This window comes from Neofelis nebulosa, chromosome 8 (assembly GCF_028018385.1).
Source record: "Neofelis nebulosa isolate mNeoNeb1 chromosome 8, mNeoNeb1.pri, whole genome shotgun sequence".
NCBI lineage: Eukaryota > Metazoa > Chordata > Mammalia > Carnivora > Felidae > Neofelis > Neofelis nebulosa.
This window is the reverse complement of record NC_080789.1, coordinates 1,403,382-1,425,689: the sequence shown is the minus strand read 5'-3', so window position 1 is coordinate 1,425,689 and position 22,308 is coordinate 1,403,382.

The following is a 22,308-nucleotide window of genomic DNA, read 5'->3' as shown; positions in this document are numbered from 1 at the left end:
ATGCACACGCACACACATACACACACATGCCCTCACACCTGCATGCACACACACACACAGGAGCACACACCCTCAAGCACACACACATACACACGCGGGCACACGCATGCACATACACACATACACGCACATGTGCACACCCCCTCACACACACACATACACACGCACGCACACCCACACACATCCCACTTGAGGAAACCACCATATACACCAAGATTGATTTTCTACTGTGTTTTATTTCCGAGCCAGATTCCCCAGCACGCGCTCGCTGCCCCTCGGTGCACACAATTCCGTGGAGCCCCCACCCTCCGAAATGCACACGGAGGACGGACTGTGGCTGTCAGGGCGTCGGTGTCAAAGTCCACACACGGGGTTTGCGGCTGGCTTCCAAAACGCTGTGATGAGTCCACATGAATAACGTAAAAGGGAAACATTTTCCCCGCCCACAGACGTGTTATTTTTCCTTTCATTTTCTTCCAACTGAGGGCAGAAAACATCTCGTTTCTCTCCTTTGCATCTCTCTAAATAACTGTGCGCTTGAACGCCGTTTTCAGACGTGTGCTGGTTTCGTCCTGCGGCAGAGTTCCAATCATACCGCGTGCGACCCGGACGCTCCAAACAGCCACACCACACCCATCATCGGCATCTCTTACTGTCACACTGGCCTCATTCACACTGTCCAAAGATTTTCATTGCTATTTGAACAAAAACATGTTTTGGGGCACCTGCGGGGCTCAGTCGGGTAAGTGTCTGACTCTTGATTTCAGCTCAGGTCATGGTCTCATGGTTCATGGGTTCGAGCCCCTCACCAGGCTCTGTGCTGACAGCTCAGAGTCTGCTTGGGATTCTCTCTCTCTCTCTCTCTCTCTCTCTCTCTCTCAATAAATACACTTTAGAAAAATATTTCTTTCATGGCTTCTAAGTTCAGTTCTAAGCATCAGTCCCTCATGTGCAGCCTTCACGCGGAGCCCCACCCCCCACCCCCGGAGGCTGGCTTCACCATCATGACTGTCACATGAGCCATCGGTGCACCGAGACTTCCCTTCACGCCGTTGCTGCCACATGCGACTGGCTTCACCTTCGTGCAGGTGAGGCGACGGCCGGGCTCCACAGAGGCCCCAAATCCCGCAGGCACCCTCAGACCTGGTCCTCCCGCCCAGGGGGACCCTGCTGGGGCCACTGGAGAAGCCTTGGGAGTACCTTATCCGCATCAGGAATATTCTGGTCACTGTGTTTTTCAGAGTTTTCCTGACTATTCTCGGAATTTATTCTTCCATGTGAACTTTAAAATTACTGGTCATCTAGGGGCGCCTGGGTGGCTCAGTCGGTTGAGTGTCCGACTTCAGTCTCAGGTCATGATCTCACGGTTTGTGAGTTCAAACCCCGCATCGGGCTCTGTGTTGACAGCTCAGAGCCTCGAACCTGCTGTGGACTCTGTGTCTCCCCCTTTCTCTGCCTCTCCCGCCCCCCACACATTCTGTGTGTGTCTCTCAAAAATAAATAAACATTTAAAAAACAAAGACTACTGGTCATCTCACTGGAACCACATTAAACACTTCTGCTAACATAGGACAGGTGGGTGTGTTGGGGTTCTCAGTGTCCCCCAAAAGGACAGGCTGCCCTCCGTGACTTCATGGGCTGTCATGACAGCCTCTCCCGCCACAGAGACCTTGTACTTCATCACCGGCATGATCCCCAGGCATTTCATTGTTTTTGCCAACGTTGTGAACGAAAATGTTTCCCTCATTTCCATCTCTTAGTATTTATTTCTAGTAGAAGAAACTATTGATTTCTGTGGGCTTATCTTCTGCAAGCTCTCTTACCAAAGTGGTGTAGACATTTCTCCTCGAGTCACTACCGGCGATCTGTGTCTTCCTAGGTGATCAACCATTTCATCGAGCTTCGGGAGTTCTGCCGAGGATTCGACATTATACACTGTTTTCATTAATCCCGCAAACCCCTATCGAACACACATTCTGTGCAGTTACAGCCCCTTTTAACATCTACAAAACGCGCATGGTCTCACTCTAATTTTTCCTGATTAGATTTGCTCGTCGCTTATCTATTTTATTCATGTTTTAAAAGAAATAGTTATTTGATTTACTCACAAAACCTACTCAATGCATCTCTTCTATCTAGTTTTCTGCTCTCGCTCGATTTGCCTGGCTGTGCTGTTTTCTTTCCTTTTACTTTATTACTCAATTTGTATCTTCTCGAGTGAACTCTTAATTCACCTAATTTTGTTTTCCATCTGTAAACACTGAAGTGTTGACATCTCGGGATTTTCCTCGGACCACAGGTTCGCCCACAATGCCTGAGCATTTCCATCATGTGATCCCCAAACCTCAGTGATGCCAGCCCCCGTGAGGCCCCTGGCATGTCCTGCCTGGCTTCAAAGGCACCCTACCCCCAGCACGGGCACGGGACGCCACCCCCAGCGAGGACACAGGACGGCTTTGGGCTTTGCTGGGGGGATGGCTCCCGTCTGTGCTCTGGGACGGTGACCTGCGGTCCTCGGCTCCGGCAGTGCCACCGGGCCTGGTCCTCAGGGCAGAGGGCAGAGCTGAGCTGGCCGCTGGAGCAGCTCGGTCCCAAAGCCCTGGTCGGGTACCTGCGGCAGCCCTGCCCAGCCTCGGGCTCACTCCTCCTGTTCCCATGGACCAGAGGCTCACAAGTTGGTTTGGGGCGTCTTTCTACCTCCTGCAGTTTTCTAAGATAGATTATAATTTGAAATTATGAGGGTTTTTTTTGATCAAGAAGAAAATGAAGCACGGGGCGGGGGGGGGGGGGTAACTTCCACGTGGTACACACACACACACACACACACACACACACCCCGTTTTCTTCTAGCAGCACTAAACTTGGCTCATCGTGGTGAGAACCTGGTCTGCAAAATGTCTGCCTTGTGGATCGAGGTTTTCTTTGAGGCTTTCTGGTGTTTATTTTTCCCCAGGACTTCATGGAGCCTGGCAGACAAACTGCAACTTTGGCCTGTCATCCCCACCTGCGATATAATAAGCATTGCGAACAAGGCGATGCTCCTGACTTACTCACCATCGCGTCCCCGGTGACTGGAACACAGAGTAAACGTCCTATAAATAATTGTGGAAAAACTCAGACAGTCGTTGACAGAAACATCCCAACACCAGGCGTCCGATCGGAAGCAAATAAAGGCAGAGGAAAATGTCGCCAGAAAACTGCACGGAAATGATGGAGCTGTTGTAATTTGGAGACGAGGACTTTGACACAGCGATTATAAATGTGTTTAAGGATTTAATCAAACATATGTCATAGTGAGCAAAGAAATAGAAACTATAAAGAAGAAACAAACCCAGCCATTGTTAAAAACAACGATAAACGGCATCACGGTGGCGAATACACCGGACGGGATTATGAGCAGAACTTGAAAATACAGCGGCAGCAACCACCCTAGGGAGGGTGTCAAGGAGACAGAAATAGAGGAAGAAGTAAGAAAGCCTCCGTTCCGTGCGGGACGACATCCATCTGTCTCTAGTCCTCGTGACTGGGGTCCCAAAAAGAGATACAGAAGAATATTTGAAGAAATAGGGCTTTTTTCTAAATTTGATGAAAACTTCCAGCCCCCACCTAAAGGTGCCCATTGGGGTAAAGTCCTCGCCAGCTTGGTATGGAGCAGTGAGAGTATCGGCCAGAATTGATCAAAACTCGTCAAACAGGACAAAATGCTCACGGTCATAACGACGCTTATCGGTCACACTGGGCGGCTGCTGGAGAGACTGTTCACCCTGGAAAGGGTTTAAACATTTATCTTCCCCATACTTAGCCTAAAATTGATGAAACAAAATTGTTCTTTTTTTTTTTTTAATGTTTATTTATTTTTGAGACAGAGAGAGACAGAGCATGAATGGGGGAGGGTCAAAGAGAGGGAGACACAGAATCTGAAACAGGCTCCAGGCTCTGAGCTGTCAGCACAGAGCCCGACGCGGAGCTCGAACCCACGGGCCGTGAGATCATGACCTGAGCCGAAGTCGGACGCTTCACCGACTGAGCCACCCAGGCGCCCCAACAAAATTATTCTTTATGGAAAGATCTCAACCGCTACTCGAAAGTAGGGTCAAATTAGAAAATCACCGTTTTGTAGCCCCTGATGACATAACTGATGCAATTCAACAATCATGAATGGCCGCTTTCACATTCCGCAAGTGACTGGAGCTGGGGCATCAGCACGAGCCCCCCAGTCTTAAGGTCTGGGGACACAAGTTCCTCCTCACATGATGCAAGACTTACGCTTGTGGAAAGGGCACACGGAAACATTGAGCCAGAATCAGATCAAGCCTCAGGTCCATCCAGAAGTTGACACAACACAGACTAATCGACAGACACAGTTTCTCCAACAAATCAGTGCAAGGAAGATGACCATCTGGAAAGTAAATGCCTCAAAATGGAGAGCCACCAAACGGAAAGGGTAAACCAACGGTGAAAGGACCCCTGGAGACAACAGGGAAATGTGACTATGGATTTGGGGGGGGCGGGGGAGTGCGCCTGGGGGGTTCAATCGGCTAAGCATCCGACTCTTGATTTCGGCTCAGGTCATGATCTCACGGTTCATGGGTTCCAGCCCCACATTGGACTTTTCCCTGACAGCAAGAGCCCGCTTGGGATTCTCTCTCTCTCTCTCTCTCTCTCTGCCCCTCTCCTGCTCACTCTCTCTCAAATAAACATTTGAATATGCACTGGCAATTATGGAACATCAAAGGATTACTCTGACCACATTAGGCGTGATCATAGCATTGTCTCTTTTTTTTTTTTTTTTTTTTTTTTTTTTTTTTTTTTTTTTTTTTTTTTTATTTATTTTTGGGACAGAGAGAGACAGAGCATGAACGGGGGAGGGGCAGAGAGAGGGAGACACAGAATCGGAAACAGGCTCCAGGCTCTGAGCCATTAGCCCAGAGCCTGACGCGGGGCTCGAACTCACGGACCGCGAGATCGTGACCTGGCTGAAGTCGGACGCTTAACCGACTGCGCCACCCAGGCGCCCCAGCATTGTCTCTTTTTAATAGGTGGATGGATGGATGGATGGATGGATGGACGGATGACAGACAGATGCTGTTTATGTGTGTGTGTGTGTGTGTGTATGCTTTTCAGTAAAGATCCATAATGAGCTCTTTATGGTAGAAACGACATGGTGTCTAGAATATGCTTTAAAATATTTGAGAAAAGTCCTTGAAGAAATATCGGGGTTTTTAATGTTTATTTACTTTTGAGAGAGAGATAGAGAGACAGAGCATGAGCAGGGGAGGGGCAGAGAGAGAGGGAGACACAGGATCCGAAGCAGGCTCCAGGCTCTGAGCTGTCAGCACAGAGCCCGACATGGGGCTCAAACCCACGAACCACAAGATCATGACCCGAGCCGAAGTCGGAGGCTTGGCTGACTGAGCCACCCAGGCGCCCCTATTGGCTTTTCCAAACAGGGGCAGTGTATACACTGGCATTTAAAATACAATTGTTTCTAGTCTCTGAAATCTTTTATTATAAAACATTAAAATATTTTATTGACTAAGATAATGAAGTAATGGATGTACAGCGAGGCTGAGCAGAGATAAAGAGCTGGGAGTCAGAGAACGTTGTCAGTCATTAAAAGTACGCTATTCGGTGTTTGAAAAATAACAGGAGAGAAGATGTGTACAGCAAAAGTAACATTTCTGCTGGGAATGAATGAACGCAATGCGTTCATGCCTCGCTCGCCGTTTGCGCCTTATGAGATGACTGCCCGGGGCCGGACGGGGTCTCTCTCTCAGCTCTCGTCGTGCTTCTCTGATCCAAGCTGGAGAATACACCAGAGCTTGGAGACGGCATCCTTGTGCGTTAATTCCTTCGTGTCAACCACGGGTCTTCACGAGCACCAAACACGTAACCTGAGAAGTTGGCGGTGAAGATACGGATATGGTGCCACACGAGCGTGAGCCGTGTAACAAGCGTGTGAAAGGCTGGGAAGGTGACACCTCCTCCCGGGACCCGACACAGCCGTCCAGGGCCCGCCGCGGCAGGCGGGTGGCATGGGGAGCCTGGAAGGCGCGGCGCCCGCGGGGCAGGGACGCTCAGCGGCTCGCTTGCTGGAGCTTCCTCGGCGCCCAGCAGCAACTTGGTGGTGTTTGCGAGGTTGTGAGAGGAGGTCGGAGCAGCTGGGACCCGCGGCTCTTAAGGGCTGTGTCGGCGGGAGAGCAGAAGGAGATTAAGAGAACCCTTGAAAGTGTCACATGTTTGAAGAACGTTCAAGAAGAAGAAACCGTTTTCTCGTCCAGGGGGAGAAGGCGTCCAGGCGCTGGCCGCAAATCCACCGGCGTCCAGAAGTGGCAGAGAGATTTCAGCTCGGAGTCCGGGTGACCTCTCCTCCGTGTTTACATCCATGTTTGTAGAGGGTGTTCCTGGTAATCCCACCCGGGTGATGCTAATGTGCTGCTTCCGGAAGCAGAGGCTGTTCTCACTAGAGGCCCAAGAGGCAGAAGAAAAACCTCCACCAAGAATTTCTTAGGGGAGATTCAAGGACGGGATAGATGCTCCAACTTGGGGTTCTGGGATTGTTCCCGGAGAACAGGGGATCATCAGGTGTGGGGGTGTGCACATAAGTGTGCACATGGGTGTGCACATGGCTGTGGGCTGTGTGTGTGCATCTGTGTGTGTGCAGGCTATGTGCGCGTACTTATGTGCACATGTGTGTGCGGGCTATGTGTGTACACACGTGTACATGTGGGTGTGGCTGTGTGTGTGCATCTGTGTGTGCAGGCTATGCGTGTGCACTTATGTGCATATGTGTGTGTGCATATGGGTGTAGGCTATGCGTGTGCAGTTGTGTGCCTGTGTGTGCATGTGGGTGTGGGCTATGTGTGTGCATCTGTGTGTGCAGGCTATGCGTGTGTGCTTATGTACATGTGGGTGTGGGCTATGTGTGTACACACATGTGCATGTGTGTGTGCATATGGGTGTGGGCTACGTGTGTGCATCTGTGTGCGTGCATGTGGGTGTAGGCTATGCATGTGCACATATGTACACATGTGGGGGTGGGCTATGCATGTGCACGTGTGTGTGCATGTGGGTGTGGGCTATGTGTGTGCATCTGTGTGTGCGTGTGGGTATAGGCTATGTGTGTGCAGTTACGTGCACATGTGCATGTGTGTGCATGTGGATGTGGGCTATGCATGTGCACGTGTCTGTGCATGTGGGTGTGGGCTATGTGTGTGCATCTGTGTGCATGCATGTGGGTGTAGGCTATGCGTGTGCACATATGTACACATGTGGGGGGTGGGCTATGCATGTGCACGTGTGTGTGCATGTGGGTGTGGGCTATGTGTGTGCATCTGTGTGCGTGCATGTGGGTGTGGGCTCTGTGTGTGCACGTGTACACATGTGTACTTGTGTGTGCATGCACACTTGCGTGCACGTCTGGAACAGACAGGGAGGAGAGGAAAGGTCCGTGTACATCCCGTCTCAGCCCGGACTCAGTGAACATCACCCGTTCATCCTCCCGGGGCAAAGAGGACCAGTCCCAGACGTGTAAAGTGAGCACAGCTGCTCAGGAAAACAAAACCCCCACCATTTGTTTCCTAACACCCTTTGGTGAAGAGTTCACCCCACCCCCCAAGAGGACTCGCACGGTTTTTATCTTTCTGCACAGATACTGGGACACGAGGGGTGAACGCTTTTCTACTGCTTTCAGATGGTAAACGCTGCTTGTATTCTCCCATCCCTTGTCTGTATTTTATTAATAAAGAGTCAAACATAGAACATTGGCTTCAGAGCTAGAATCCCTAAGTTAAGGACAATGAAATAAATGATGTTATAAAGATGCATTATTAATTGCCAACCGCATCTTGTAATATTCTGACAAGCGCAGAGGTGCAATGAATTCATCCCATAAATTCTTTGTTCTTTAATTTTTCAAGATCTCTTGATAAAGCCTAGAAGTGACACCCTGGGAGCTTCCTGTGGGGGGGTTGGCTCTCCTCTGCTGCCTCCTGCCCGGCTGTCGTCCTGGGGTCCGGAAACCGGGGACACACATGTGTGCCTTCCCCGGGTCTGGTGCCGCGCGGGGGGAGAGGTCGCCCCGCACAGGCTGCGCCCTGTGCCCAGGCCTGAGGTCATAAGTGGTGGGGACGGATCAGCGGGCGGGTCAGTGACTGTGCCTGTTTTCTCTGCTGTAGGACACGTGAAGCGTCTCCAGCACAAGGAGTGACTGTGGGTACATGTCCCATTTATCACAGTGCCTGTCACATGCCCAGAACGTCCTGTAAATCCTGTGGGAAGTGTCAGCCATAGTCACATGAGCCCCCACAGCTGCCTCATAGTCCCCGGGAGCCCTGTCTCCCTTCCCTTGCTTCCCGTGGAACCCAAGGCCGAGGTGGGCGCCGAGTGGGTTCCAGCGGGACCCTTGCTGAGAAAGCTGACTCATCTCAGGGCCCCTCGAACCCTCCCTCCTGCGCAGCACAGGCCGTCGCAAGGGCCGTTCCCAGACCCACGGCCCCCCGCCAGCCCCGGAGTTGGCCCGGCGAGGCCGCCCAGGGCCCTAGGTGGGGCCCCTCCTCCCACCCGCTCGAGGGCCCCTGCGCCCAGGCCACAGGTCTCCACTCAGGGCAACAGCGGGCACCCCACCTCCTGCTGGAAGGTTCCCTGAGCTGCCACCTGGCCCAGCTGCCCTCGGCCTCACTCGGGGACAGCCGCCAAGCACGGCTTGGGATGTTCGTGCTGCCAGCTCTGTCCAAGGGCCTCGTCCACGTCCCATGTCCTGCAGCTAAGCCTGTGCTCAGCTGGTCACGACCATCCCGGCCGGTTTCTATCATAACCAGGAAACAGTCCTCAGACACCCACAGACCCGTGGTGACCCGTGTGCACACTCGCTCCCGCTGGGGGGGGTGACACCTCGGGAAGGAATCCCCCCACCGTGCAGGTGAGCCCCTGTTCCCCCGAGGGGCTCCCGGCACGGTCCCCCCCCCACCCACCCCGTCCCGCACATCAGCTCCCAGAACCTCTCTGTGCTCAACTCCGGCTGGACGCTGACCCCACTCCGGCGTCCTGGGCCCAGCGGGCCTCCGTGGCGTGAAAGCATGCTGTCTCTGCCTTGGCCGTTCCCGTGCGGCTCCCACCCCGTCACCCCGATGGGCTCACCTGCGCCCCACCCCCCCCACACTAAGAGGACTGCTGGGGGCAGGGCGTCCACCCGTTACCCCAAACCACCGTCTCGCCCAGCGAGCTCGGCTGCTCAACACGCGGCTGTGACAAAGGAGTGACCAACAGCCAGACCGCGCGGGCTGGGGCGTGAAAAATTCATCACGGGGCGTCTCCCACCGGAGCTCTGGGCCCGCGGACTCCGGGGTCCGGCAGGATCCGGGTCGAGTCGGAAGACGGGACCCAGGACGGAGCGCGCAGCCACCTGTCCCCGCCCCCCACCTCCCCTTCTTACTCTGCCCTGCATTTCCTCACCCGCCTTGGGGCCGAGCATCGAAAAGGCGGGAGGTAGCCCGGGGCCGGAGGAGGCACGGCCCAGGTGGGCACCAAGTCAGCACCTCTGCCACCGGACCCCACAGGCGGCTCCTGCGTGCGGATGTGACACCTCGAAGGCAGGCGGGCGACGCCCCGGGGCACAGCGCCCACGTGAGCGTCCACGGCCACAGCACCGTCACAGGACACGAGGCCCCACAGCGGTTTGCAGAAGGAAACTTAATCCCCGAGACGGGGAAAGGTTGGTCGAGGTTTTCCCTGTCTTTCTCATTACATTTTTTCTGAGGCTTTTATTAATTTAGTGGGGCTTCTTAATTAAAGTCTCAATGAATAATTGAAACGTAGTTTTTGATTATGCTGGACTTCGTGCCATTTTGAGTTGTAACTGCAACTGATAAATTAGTGAAATAGGTAGGACGATGAAATCTTGTCTCAAGGGGCACACTAATAATTTCCAGAATTTATCTACATGCCATTCAGAGAATTTGTGCAGAAAAAAATCGATGATCGGAAGGAAAACCAGACCCAAATCTTATTAGGCAGCCAGGTCTGCTCCGTAAGCGCAGGACCCACTAATGACGCACGGCTCCCCACCGAGGGGAGGAGGGACCTCGCCGGCTCGCTCCGGGAACACGTCTGACTCTCCCCCTGCTTTCCCCGTGCAGGGCGCCTCGGGAGGGCGGGAGGGGCATCTCCAGGGGTGCCCGGTGCACGGAGCTTCAGGGGAGCCCGTGTGGCCGCACCGCGTCCCCGGACAGTCCCCGCACCTGGTCTGCCGGGCAGGACCCCACTGGGCAGCTCAGACCCTGAACGAAGCTCAACGCATACCTTGCGTCGTGGATGCAAATGCGCCACGTCTGAGGAAAAGGCAGGCGGTGGAGAGGGAGCTGGTCAGAGGCAGGGACGTCAGGGGCCCCGGGGCAACCGTGGGAACTCGGGCCAGACGAGGCCATCTCCCGCGGGCCCCCGCGCAGGAACTCCCGGGCTGGGGGCCTCGGGCACCCGTCACCCCCATCTCTCCTCGGGCACAGGACCCGGCAGGGCGTGCGGGAGGCCACCGTTCCACACCCACGTCCACGTGACGTTAGGTGCCGGGAGGGTCTGGGCCCCGGGAGCTCAAGGAGGCTGGAAGGTTTATGCCCGGTGAGAAAGGGCCCCTCCCCTGGGCCCCGGGGCCGGCACCGTCCCCTCCCAGCGGGACCACGGCGGGAGCGGCCCTGCCACCCAACAAGCAGGCGTTTCACGAGGGCCGGCTGCGCGTGAAACACGGCGCGTTTGTGCACACCAGGGCTTCCTGGAGATAAAGTTCGGGGCGGGAGTGGTCAATGCCCTGGAGGCTGTGGGCGCTCATGTGACCGGATGCACGTCCTGGAGACTCGACCCCCAGCCTCCCCCAGGCCCCGGCACCCGCAGGGTCGCTTCTGGGTTCATCCCCCAAGCAGGAGGCGAGGAGGTGGCCGTGTCAGCAGAGCCGCGTCCCCGCGTCCCTCACGCCTCCGGGGTGCCCCAGACCGTCCCACGCCCCCTCCGTGGCCTGCACCCGCCAGAATGGAAGGGGGACCTGTAGGCGTCCGCGGGGTGGGGCGTTCCGGACCCCACAACCTGTCCTGAATCCAGCTGATGGATCACACGTCGTCCTGGAACAGGCTTGCTCCGTGTGCTCTGTTCCCCTGCCTCTGGGTCGGGTGAAAACGGACCCACCGCCAGGGTGGGAGTCGAGCGCGTTGCCCCATCTCGGGAACGGGAGGAACGCGTCGCGGAGCAGGTGCCCAGGGGGCTGGTGTGCCCGCCTCCCGCTGCCCGGAGCCCAACCCCCCTTGGTGCCAGGCCCACGTCTCCATCTCCTGCTCCGGGGAGGCCCAGCGGAGAGCGGATGATGGAACCACAGGCCACGCGGCCACGGAAGGGCGGCCGGCAGAGGCTTGGGAGCACGGGGACGGGACGGGCCACTGCACGTGGGAATCGGGCTCCCACGGAGCGCAGGCTCGGAACTGAGAAGCCAGAACCCAAGCCGTCAGCAGGGAGCAGGCAGCACGGACGGGTTTCCTCTCTCATCCTGTCTCTCCCTCCGCATCCTCTGACGCCACCTGGGCCCCCGAGCTGCCCAAGGCCTCTCTGCTCAGCTAGGAACCGCCGGAGTCCTGCCGGCGGCCAAGCGGAAGGTGTCCTGGCCGCAGACCCAGTGCCGGGGGCCTTGCCGGGGGCTCAGCCCGGGGTCGGCGGCAGGGGGCCAGTGGGGGGACGGGGCGGCCGGGGGAGACCCTCCCAGAAGGGGGTGGTGGGTGGGCCTCACCGACCTCCCCCACGCAGACCCTGCAGGTGTGAGGCAGGCCACGCGGGGAGCTCCAGGCTCAGTGCCTGGGGTGTGAGCGCAGGGTGGGGGGAGACACTTGGAGGTGGTTTGAGGGCCTCGAACTGCCGGTGGACGTCTGTCGAGAGAGGCCAGGGGAGACCGAGCTGGGTGAGGCGAGGAGAGGGTCTGGGGGCCAGGCAGCCGCAGAGCGGTCCTCAGTGTAAGGACAGACGCAGGCGCGGTGGGGACAGACGGCGTCCCGAGAGGGGCTGAGAGACCGGGAGCCTGGGGAGGGAAGGGGAGGGAGGCCGGGTGTGGGGGCGAGGCCGGGAGCCTCCCACAGCAGGTGCCCAGCGGTCAGCGGGGCCCAGGCGGACGGTGTCAAAGCGCGGAGCTCATGCCAACGGGCTCGCTGTCGCCAGCGCCTCCTTGGAAACGCTGACGTTGGCGCACCTGCAGGCCACGCCCATCCCCTTCCGCTTCCAGTCCCGTCCGAGGGGCGCAGTGCGAGCGGAGGACACAGCGCCCCCCCCCCCCCCCCCCGGCGTCTCCCGACGGCCCCCCTGCGTCCTGGGCCGCCTCCCGCCCCACCTCTCCGGGGGATGGATGGGAGCGAGTTTTAAATGCAAATGCACTTGCCGTTACCAGTTCTTTAAACGCTTAACGTTAACAGAAGGTTCTATAAATGTTTCCCCTTCTGTCGAGCTGGAAAATTACAAAACGCACCGCTGTCTGTGGCTTAACGGAGCCTCTCCCTCGGTGACTGAGCAGGAGCACAGCTCTCCTGCCGGTTGTCTGAGATGCCGCACATCGGGCGTTTTCTAGAAGAATCCGTGGGGGTGAAACGAAGCCGCGTCACTACCCCGACCTCCGGCTCAGACGAATGTCAGAGTTCTTGTGGTCAGAGGAATGGGACGCGTGGTTTCAGGACCCTTCTCACCCGTGCTCACGCCGCACGGATCTGAGGTCACACGTTCGCTGGATATGTTCCCGCGTCACACGCCAACCAGAGTTGTGAGCCCTGGTCACACGTATCGCCTCACGTGTGCCAGGATCCATTCCTCGACTCCTGCCGACTCCTTCCTATCCCAGCGTCTGCATAACTTAGTGTTTTCCCACTAATTTTCTTCACAGTTTTCTTGCTTGTCCTGGGGCATTTATTCCAACATGTGGGCTTGAAGATCTTTCTGTCCGACGTTAACAATAAATCCACTGGGACTTTCATCCTGTACTGAATTTATGTATTCGCTTGGGGAGAACCGACTTTTCGGTTCCGATTAAGACTTTCTGACCCAGAACAAGGGGCCACATCCACTGTGGGCTGAGTGTGGCCCCGGAAATCCATACGCTGAAACCCTTGGTGCCCGGCGGTTGGAGGTGGGGTGTTTGGGGGTGATCAGTGCAGGTGAGGAAGAAGACGGGGCCCTCCTGGTGGCGTCAGGATCCTTGTGAGAAGAGCAGGGGTCACCGGGCCTCACCAGAAGCTGACCCCACTGGCCCCCGGCTGGGACCTCCAGCCTCCAGAACCAGGAGAAAATACATTTCCACTGCATGAGCCCCCAGGCTATGGCGTTTCCTTACAGAAGCCCAAACCGACAAAGACAGTTTCCCATTTGTTCCCAAAGACGTGTGTCATACCAAACCCACACCTGTTTTAACTAGACGTCGTCCTTGGTTTACTTCCTACTGCTTATTCCTAACATAAAGAATACCAGGGGCACCTGGGGGGCTCAGTCGGTTGAGCGTCCAACTCTTGACTTCGGCTCAGGTCGTGATCTCACGGTTCGTGAGTTCGAGCTCCACCTCGGGCTCTGTGCTGCCAGTGTGGGCCTGCTTGGGATTCCCTCCCTCCCTCCCTCTCTCTCTGCCCGTCCCCTGCTCACATTCTCACTCTCTCTCAAAATAAATAAACTTAAAAAAAAAAGAGTATCTATTGACCTTGGAAATTTATCTTATATCTAGCAACATTTACAAAACTCTTCCATTAACTCCAGTCGGGTTATTTTTTTCTTTTTCTTTCGTAGAACAATCTTTCTGGTTTCTTAACTATACAATTAGATTGTTAGGTAAAAAGCTGTCTTTTCTTTGCCTCACCAATATTTACACTAATGGCTGAGTACCGAGTATTTGTCTTACTACGTTCGCTGAGCCTCCAAAGCTGCTGCCTGAGAGTGACAGGGGCCCTCACGTTCAAGGAAACACCTCAGTGTTCTCAGAGTCTTTGTGATTTCTCACGTGTCATTCTACACAAACTTTTGCCTTGGATTTTTGTTAGTTTTCTATCGCAGCATGACAAATTACCATAGATGTAGTGGCTTAAAATAGCATGGATTTTTTTATCTCAAAGATTTACAGGTCAGGAGACTGCTGGGCCTGGCTTAGCCTGGGTTATGGACAGAACCATGTTAAAGCTCTAAACTCCAAGTGAGTTTGGAGGTGGGGCCTTTACAGAGCTGACCGAGGTTAAATGGGGTCACACGGCTGGGCCCTGCTCCAGTGGGACTGCTGTCCCTGTAAGAAGAGGGAGACACCAGATTCTCCCACTCTCTCTCCACTCGGAGGAAAGGGCGTGTGAGGACACAGGGAGGGGGTGGCCGTCTGCAAGCCAGAAAGAACACCTCACCAGAAACCACCCTGATGTACCCGCATCTTGGACTTTCAGCCTCAGGAACTTAGAGAGGATAAATGTCTGTTGTTAAAGCCACCAGACTGTGGTATTTGTTACAGCAGCCTGAGCTGACAGATACACTGGGTCCTCCGCTCTGGGTGCCATACGCCGAATCTGTTCACGGGCTGCATCCATATGGGGCTTGACTAGGGAGGGATCTGCTTCCAGACCCTCAGACTGCTGGCGGAATTCATTCCCTTGTTGCTGTCACTAAGGCCCCCATTTTCTTGCTAGCTCTTGGCCAGGGACGGGTCTCAGCTGGTAGAGGCCACCCACACGTCTTCCACAGGGCTCCCCAGGCGGTCACAGTGTGGGTGCTGCCTCTTCAAGGACAGTAACATGTCTCTCTGATTCCTTCTCTGCCTAAGAAAAAGAACTCGCCTGATTAGGTCAGGCCCGCCAGGATAATCTCTGATTTGTCCAACAACACGACATAATCATGGGAATGATATCTGATCGTATTCACAAGTTCTACCCACTTCCAAGGGGGAGGAATTTCACAGGACCTATGCACCAGGTTCTCTTAGAATTCTGATTGCCACAGTTTTTATTAAAAATAATTTATGTGGGGCGCCTGAGTGGTTCAGTCAGTTGGGCATCTGACTATTGACTTAGGCTCAAGTCATGATCTCACAGTTTGTGGGTTTAAGCCCCATGTCAGGCTCTACGCTGTCAGGGTGGAACCTGCTTGGGTTGGGATTCTCTCTCTCTCTCTCTCTGTCTCTCTGTCTCTCTCTCTCTCTCTCCCCACCCTCCCCCTGCTTAAGTTCAGGTCATGATCTCACAGTTAATAAGTTCAACATTAACACATTCAACTTTGCCTTGACAGTGTGGAGCCTGCTTGGGATTCTCTCTCTCTCTCTACCCCCCTCCCCCGCTCACACCCTCTCTCTCTCAAAATAAACAAATAAACTTAAAAAAAATAATTTATAAGGGTGCCTGGGTGGCTCGGTCACATAAGTATCCGACTTAAGCTCAGGTCATGATCTCACAGTTAATGAGTTTGAGCCCCGCATTTGACTTTGCCTTGATGGTGTGGAGCCTGCTTGGGATTCTCATTCTCTCTCTCTCTCTCTCTCTCTCTCTCTCTCTCTCTCTCTCTCGCCCCCTACCCCACTTGCACTATCTTTCTTTCTTTCTCAAAATAAATAAACTTAAAAAATATTTTAAAATAACTAAGTAAATAAAAATAATTTATAGATTTTAGAAAATATCTTTTTTTGCCCTTTGGAATTTGTTGTATATTGTATTATGATAGATTTCCTGGTTCCTGATCATGTTTGTAAGTCAAAGTAAACAACCTAGAATATCCCTACTTTTTAAATGTTTTAAGGTTGTCTTGGTGGTCAAGTACAATCTAATTTTTTATATATTCAATCAATATGACAAAAGTGATTTTTCTATTTGAAGAACATAAATTATATTGTTTATTATTCATGTTCTCTATAGTCTTTTTTATTTCCACTAGAACAGTATAATTCCAAAAAGATGCATTAAGATATCCCATTATACTTCTTTTTTTCATGTTATTCTGGCTTTTCTAGATTTTTCTCTATTTATTTAGTTGTTATGCTGTTTTTTGCTTAGCAATTCATGCCAATTCAATTTAATGTCTCATAAATTAGGCGATGTGTTGTTATAATGACCTACTTTCCTTTCAAACGCCTTTACAGTTAAATTCCTTTTTGTGTGAAGCTAAAATTGTCACTCATTTATATTCAACCTCTATGCCACTTAATCTTAAGTGTTTCTTATAAACCATAGAGCTGAATTTTGTTTTCTAAATCAGTCTGTCATTCTTGCCACTTAAAGGAGAATTTATTCTATTCGCGTTAAGTTGCATTAATATTCTTAATTTTATTTCTTCCCTGTTACTTATTTTATTCACTTTCAACTCTACTTTTTCCTACTCTTTTTACCTCCTCTTTTTTTAAGTTTATTTTTTTTATTTGGGGGGGGGGGGTGGGGGCGCAGAGAGAGAGAGAATCCCAAGCAGGCTCTGCACTGTCAGCACAGAACCGGACACGGGGCTCGAACCCACAAACCTCAAGATCACGACCAAGAGTCAGATGCTTAACCGACTGAGCCACCCAGGTGCCCCCTCCTCTCCTCTTTTTTTGATGTTGTGTCAAGTTTCTGTTTATCATCTTTCTTTTTTTCTTTCAACTCGGGGAGCCCCCCCCCACCCCACACCCTTGCAGTTCACGGATGGTCACTACACCTTCCTCCCCTTACACACACACACACACACACTACACACACACACACACACACACGCACGCACGCACGTCCTCGACACCTGCCCCGCCGACCCCTGGGCAGCTTGCAGACGTGCCTGGGCTGGAGGAAGTGATGCTCGGCACCCCAGTCACCCCGCCAAAGCCAGCACAAGTCACCAGCCTCCATCCAACCCCAGACTGGTCACCGGGCCCCGCCCAGGACGGAGACTGTCCCGCAGAAGCCAGCAGTCACGACACTGATGCTTCTTGGAGGAGAGGTGACTACCTGTTACGCAGCGACCTCACACAATAGCTGACGGGCCCACCACACACTCGGTGTGCCCTGCACGGGGCCACACGACTTCCACCCCCCCGCCCCAAAACCAAAGAACTTACCAGAAAAACACCTTCTATAGTTCCGTTTATGAAAGAAATCAGAAGAAATGCTTTTGTTCTGGTCCACACGCAGAAAATTAAATGAACTATAAAGTCTTAATGGGATGTCCGATAAAGCAGAAAGAAACTTCACTCCAGACGCTGAATCGGTCTTGACATTTACAACTTCATTAAACAATGAAGCAAAGACACAGTGTTAGCAGCTTATGAAAGATGACAGGCCCAAATTCAGGCAAGACTGAGACATTTAGGGACATGAGATTGAGGCTTGAGGGTTTTGTCTCACACACAAAGTTAGTGAACTTTATACTTATCCAATATTTATTCAAATGAATGATGGCACTTTACTTTAGGCCTGACAAGGAAGGTTTACGATAAAGACGACGCTGAGCCCGAGCCCCCAGCTGGAGCCGCATCACCGCCCTCCAGAAAAGACGGGAGCTCGTCCTTGAGGCAGAAATGGGCGTGTGGTTTGATCATCCAGCAAGCGATGGTCTAAGACCAAAACCCTCTGAGGGCAGAATGAGCTCTTCTCCAGGAAAACACTGCTGGGGGTGACTATCCAGGGTCCCGGGGCTGTGCTGGTCTGTCCGGATGTCCCCATGGTGCTACAGGGGCCCCTGTCCACACCAACATGCTCCGGCCAGGCCCATGGACAGCCGGGTTCTGGAAGCGCAGAGACATTCCTGGAGCGGGCAGACCTGTGGCAGAACTCCGGAGAGCCAGGTGGAAGGAGGGCTTTCTGGGGCGGGGACAGGAGGGGGGCTGGCCTCACCATGTGGCTTCAGGAGAAGAGGCACGATCGGAAGCCCCCATGTGGGGCCTCACCGGGTAACAGGAACAGCATGATATCCACAGAGCAGGGGTGGGGGGCGGACACCCACCCTCAGGGCCCAGAATTTGGGTGGATTTTAACAAAGACCGGCTCTCTATGGGCCCGAGCTCACAGTTTGCATGGATTCATCTGGAATGAGCCCACCCTCACCCACCTGCGTCACCAGCGGTTCCGGGGGAAGACGAGGGGCTGCAGCAGGGAAGGGCTGCCCCCGCTCGACTGTCACCGGAGACCCAGGCCCCCACCCACACCCCCACCCGCCCGCCCTGCAGGTACGGGACCCTGCACACCCTCTGCCCCCCGGGTTCCCCTCTGTCACCTTCTTGGGGCTGATCCGGGCTGTTTAGCTGTCCCCCCCAAAGAGGCCTGTGTCCCCACCCCCACGACGCCCCCAACTCGACTGCTCCAATTCTACTCCCACCTCCTCCCAGCCGCTAGCGGTGGTGCTCCTGAAAACTACGATGACGGCTCAGGAATTTCAAGAGCGACATGTGCCACGTGAAGAAAACAGAGTAACGGAAAGCCACGCGTGAAAGACACATGGAGAGTAAAGCCGCGTGGCCCTCCCCCCGCGGGTCCGGGGCCGCCGTCCTGCCGCGACCCACACCCCGGGCGGGTCGCGCCCCAGGCCCGCTCACCACGGGGCTCCGCCCACGTCGCCCTCAGCGAGGCCTGACTCCCACCGCGAGCACCACCCACCTTGAGGCCCCGCACGAGCCGCGCGGCATCTGAAAGACTAAACACACATTGTGCATCGTTCCCTCGTCTGTAAAAACCTGGGTAACGTGGGAACGTCCGTGGCGTGAAGGCTCGAAACCATTGCGTACAAGGCACAGGGGCCCGGACACGCTCTGGAGCGAGGTTTTTTCTCTCACTCTTGCTGTGGTGACTGGGCTCATTGTGGACTTTTCTATTTCCCTGAAGTGCGTGGTTTTAAATACATTAGGAAGGAGTTTCTGGGGCACCTGGGTGGCTCAGTTGGTTGAGCATCCGACTTCCATTCAGGTCATGATCCTGTGGTTCGTGGGTTCGAGCCCCACGTCGGGCTCCATGCTGACAGCTCAGACCCTGGAGCCTGCTTCCGATTCTGTGTCCCCCTCTCTCTCTGCCCCTCTCCCACGCACACTTTCCCCCTCTTTCAAAAATAAACAAACATTTAAAAATTTTAAACAAAATTATAACTTTACCTTTGACCATCTCTGCCCCGACCTTTCTTGGAGCCTCTGGTCCTTCTTTGAATGACTTTTGTCCACTGTTGGCTACACCGGCCATGGCCTGGAAGGGGGTCCACCGGAGGGTCAGGGCTGCTTCCTGCAAAGCAGAGCTGGGCAAGGACACTTCGGCCGGAAGGTGTCGCTGAGTGAGGGCAGGTCAGAACTCACGGCGCCCTGAAAACCCATCCTGCCGCGAAGGATGTGGTCCTGGGGGCACTGGGCCTCGCTGGTGGGTCTGGAAACAGAGCTCTCGGGGCGTCTCCATGGCTGACGGAGCCCGAGGAGCATCCGGGGACTGGGCCTGGTCGGGCGGGGGGGCACTCTCTCCTCCCACAGCGCTGAGGACAGGAGAAAACCCTCCATCGACCACGTGCCGAGCGTTCCGTCCTGGCCGTGGCGGCTTCCCAGTGAGAGGGAGGTGCCCCAGCTGGGAAGAGACACGTGTCCGGAAGCCACGTTCCTGAAGGGGAGGGGCGGAGACTGGGGAACGACATGTGGCCCCGACCTCAGGAGCCCGGGGAGGGAGGCCCCCGCAAGCCGCCCGCACAGAGTTCTGCCCTCGGGGCCACCGGTGCACACCGTGAGCCACCTGTCCGGCCACCCCGACCGACGCTGACGCCACCGTTGAAAGAGCGACTCCCGACTTACCACAAGCCCGGCGGCTGTTTCCGCCTATTTATTTGTATTTTTCCGAGTTAAATCTTTACCAAAAAAAAAAGTGCATCGACTTTATACAAACCAAGGATACTCAATGTTTAACACAATTTGCCAAATTCCTTCTTGATAATTGACAGTGTGAGCTTTTCAGACCAATGCCAATAAAAAGAGGGATTATTCATTATTCCCGAGTGCCAGGCAAGAAGCCAAGAATCCCACATTGTCACCTTGGCTAATCTGCACGAGGCTGTGTTCCTATCCGCCTACATTTGGGGAAGCTGATGCGGCAGGGGGGGGGGGGGGGGTTGGCGGTGCTGAGGTCTTCCCCGGGCCTCACGGCCACGAGGCGGTCACAGGAGGGAATCCCAGACCCCGCAGAGCAGGGCTGGGGCTTCCTCCCCCCACCCACGTCTCCCAATGCCCGGTGACCTAGGGGCAGCTCCCAGCAAGAAGCAGAACCTCGCCCCTGCGCTGGACTGTCCTCGACTCACTGGGCTCCCGCAGAGTCTCAGGGACAGCCAGCCCCGCGGGCTACTGAAGGCTGTTCTGGGCACCGTGTGGCAGGTGCACAGGGGCGGCACCGGGCTTGCCTGCTGGGGCCCCCTCGGTGGAGGACGGAGGCCCAGCCCCCAGCCTACAGGGCACACAGCCCGGCCAGGCCAGCCAGGACCGCAGGACATAACGGCAGGTGCAGGGACCGCTCGTTACACACCCGGGGTGACTTGGTCGGGCAGACCCAGCTGCCGTCTGCCGTCTGGGACGTAGGCACTTCATTCTCCTGCTGTGCGGGGTTCTGACCGGCGTCAGCCGGACGTGATCTTTAGGACTACTGGGAACCCCTCCTAACTGTCCAAGGCCAGGCCTGGTCTCCTGGGGGCCGACAGAGTCTATGAGGCTCTCGTGGGCAGGAAGCGGCCCCTCCCCGGGGCAGCTCCGTGCCAGCCCGCCCACCCTCAGCGGCGCTAACCTCCGGCCAGCTCCCCACCGGCCTCCCGGTGGCTGTTTCTTGGGCTCCGTTCATTGCCTGTCTCTCCTTCCCCCTCCGTCCCTGACAGACGAGCACACGGAGCCCCTGCACCCAGAAGCTGCAGAGTCTCTGTGAACGACACCAGTAAGGCCTCATTAGCACACAACAGCATCACCGTCACCACAGAGGGCCTGGCAGGAGGAGAGAAGGGAACAGGAGACAGGCCTGGGGTGGCGGAGCCCGCAGCTAAAGGGGTCTCCAGGTCACCAGGCCCCAGCATCGAGCCAAGCTCTTAACCCCAAACATTCTTCCCCTGGTTCCCCTGGTTCCCCAGCCAAGAGCGCTTTCTCAGGCATCATGCCCGGACCTGCTTATGGAGCCTCACCCGACCCAAAGTGCCACCGAGCCCTGGGGGAGACGGGGGCTGCGGCCAGCAACTCCACACAAGCCAGCTGTTTTGGGATTTGAGCAGGGGACGCGAGAGAGGCCGGGGCATTTCCGTGGTCGCGCTCCTGCAGGGCTAGAGTCAGATCCTTCCTCGCGGGGCACCTGCCTCCCTCCGCCGACTGCAGGGTCACGATTACATCCGGAACACGGCCCAGCGCACCCCAGGCTCCGTGATCAGCAGCTCAGTGAAGGGGCTCGGGGTCCCGAGTGGGCAGAGCCGGGTGTGGGTGGACGGGCTCCATACCTCCCCTGCCCTCTGCCTTCCACCAAGATGTCTCCACCCAGATCTGGATTTGCACTCTGGCCTCAGGTCCCTCAGGCTGTGCTGGGCAGCTGGGACCCGGCACAGGGTCCCCCTGTGGCCACTGCTGCCTCCTGCGGGACCCCCAGTGCCCTTGCCCAGGACAGGCTGGCTCTCTAGGCCCCAGCTGGACCCTGGGAACATGACCTGTGAAGGTGCCGTCTGCTCACCGTGCCTCTGTCTGGGAATCCTACCTGTTCAGGTGCATTTTGGGGACCTCCCACCCACGGGGGTGGGGAGAGCGCCTCCACCCCGCACCCCAGGCAGACCCCTCCGGGGTGGCTCCTGCTCAGGCTCAGGATGCCAGAAGCCAGTTGGACAGACCCCCGCCCCCGCCGCCCCGCCCCGGCCGGGCTCTCCCCGGGGCGGGCCCTTTGCCGGAGGTGGGCTCCTGGCAGAAGTCTCTGAGCTGGGCCCACAGTCGGGCTGCAGGCTGGCCACAGACCTGCGGGGGGCTCTGCCCGCATCCTGCTCATCCTGTTGGCTCGTATCAGGAGGTATTGGGAACGGCCGCGACTCCTGGGGCTGCATTATCCCCGGTGACGCCGGCAGCCGCCTGGACACCGTGCCAGACTTCACTCCCTGGAACTCCGGGCAGTGGCCCCCAGAAGCCACCGTTACTGCACAGGTGCCCCCCTGTCCACGCAGAATAGCAGTGCACTCCTGAGCTACTTTTAAATACACAGCAGAACGCGAGTGATTGAACGTGTTATTAACCAATGATGGCTGGTGATCGTCAATTACTTAACTGAGAGAATCAAAGTACAAATTGCCGGGTTCGCTCAATTACTGCTAAAATGGTATAAAAGCATTTTAATTGTGATCAGAACGCGCACTCTC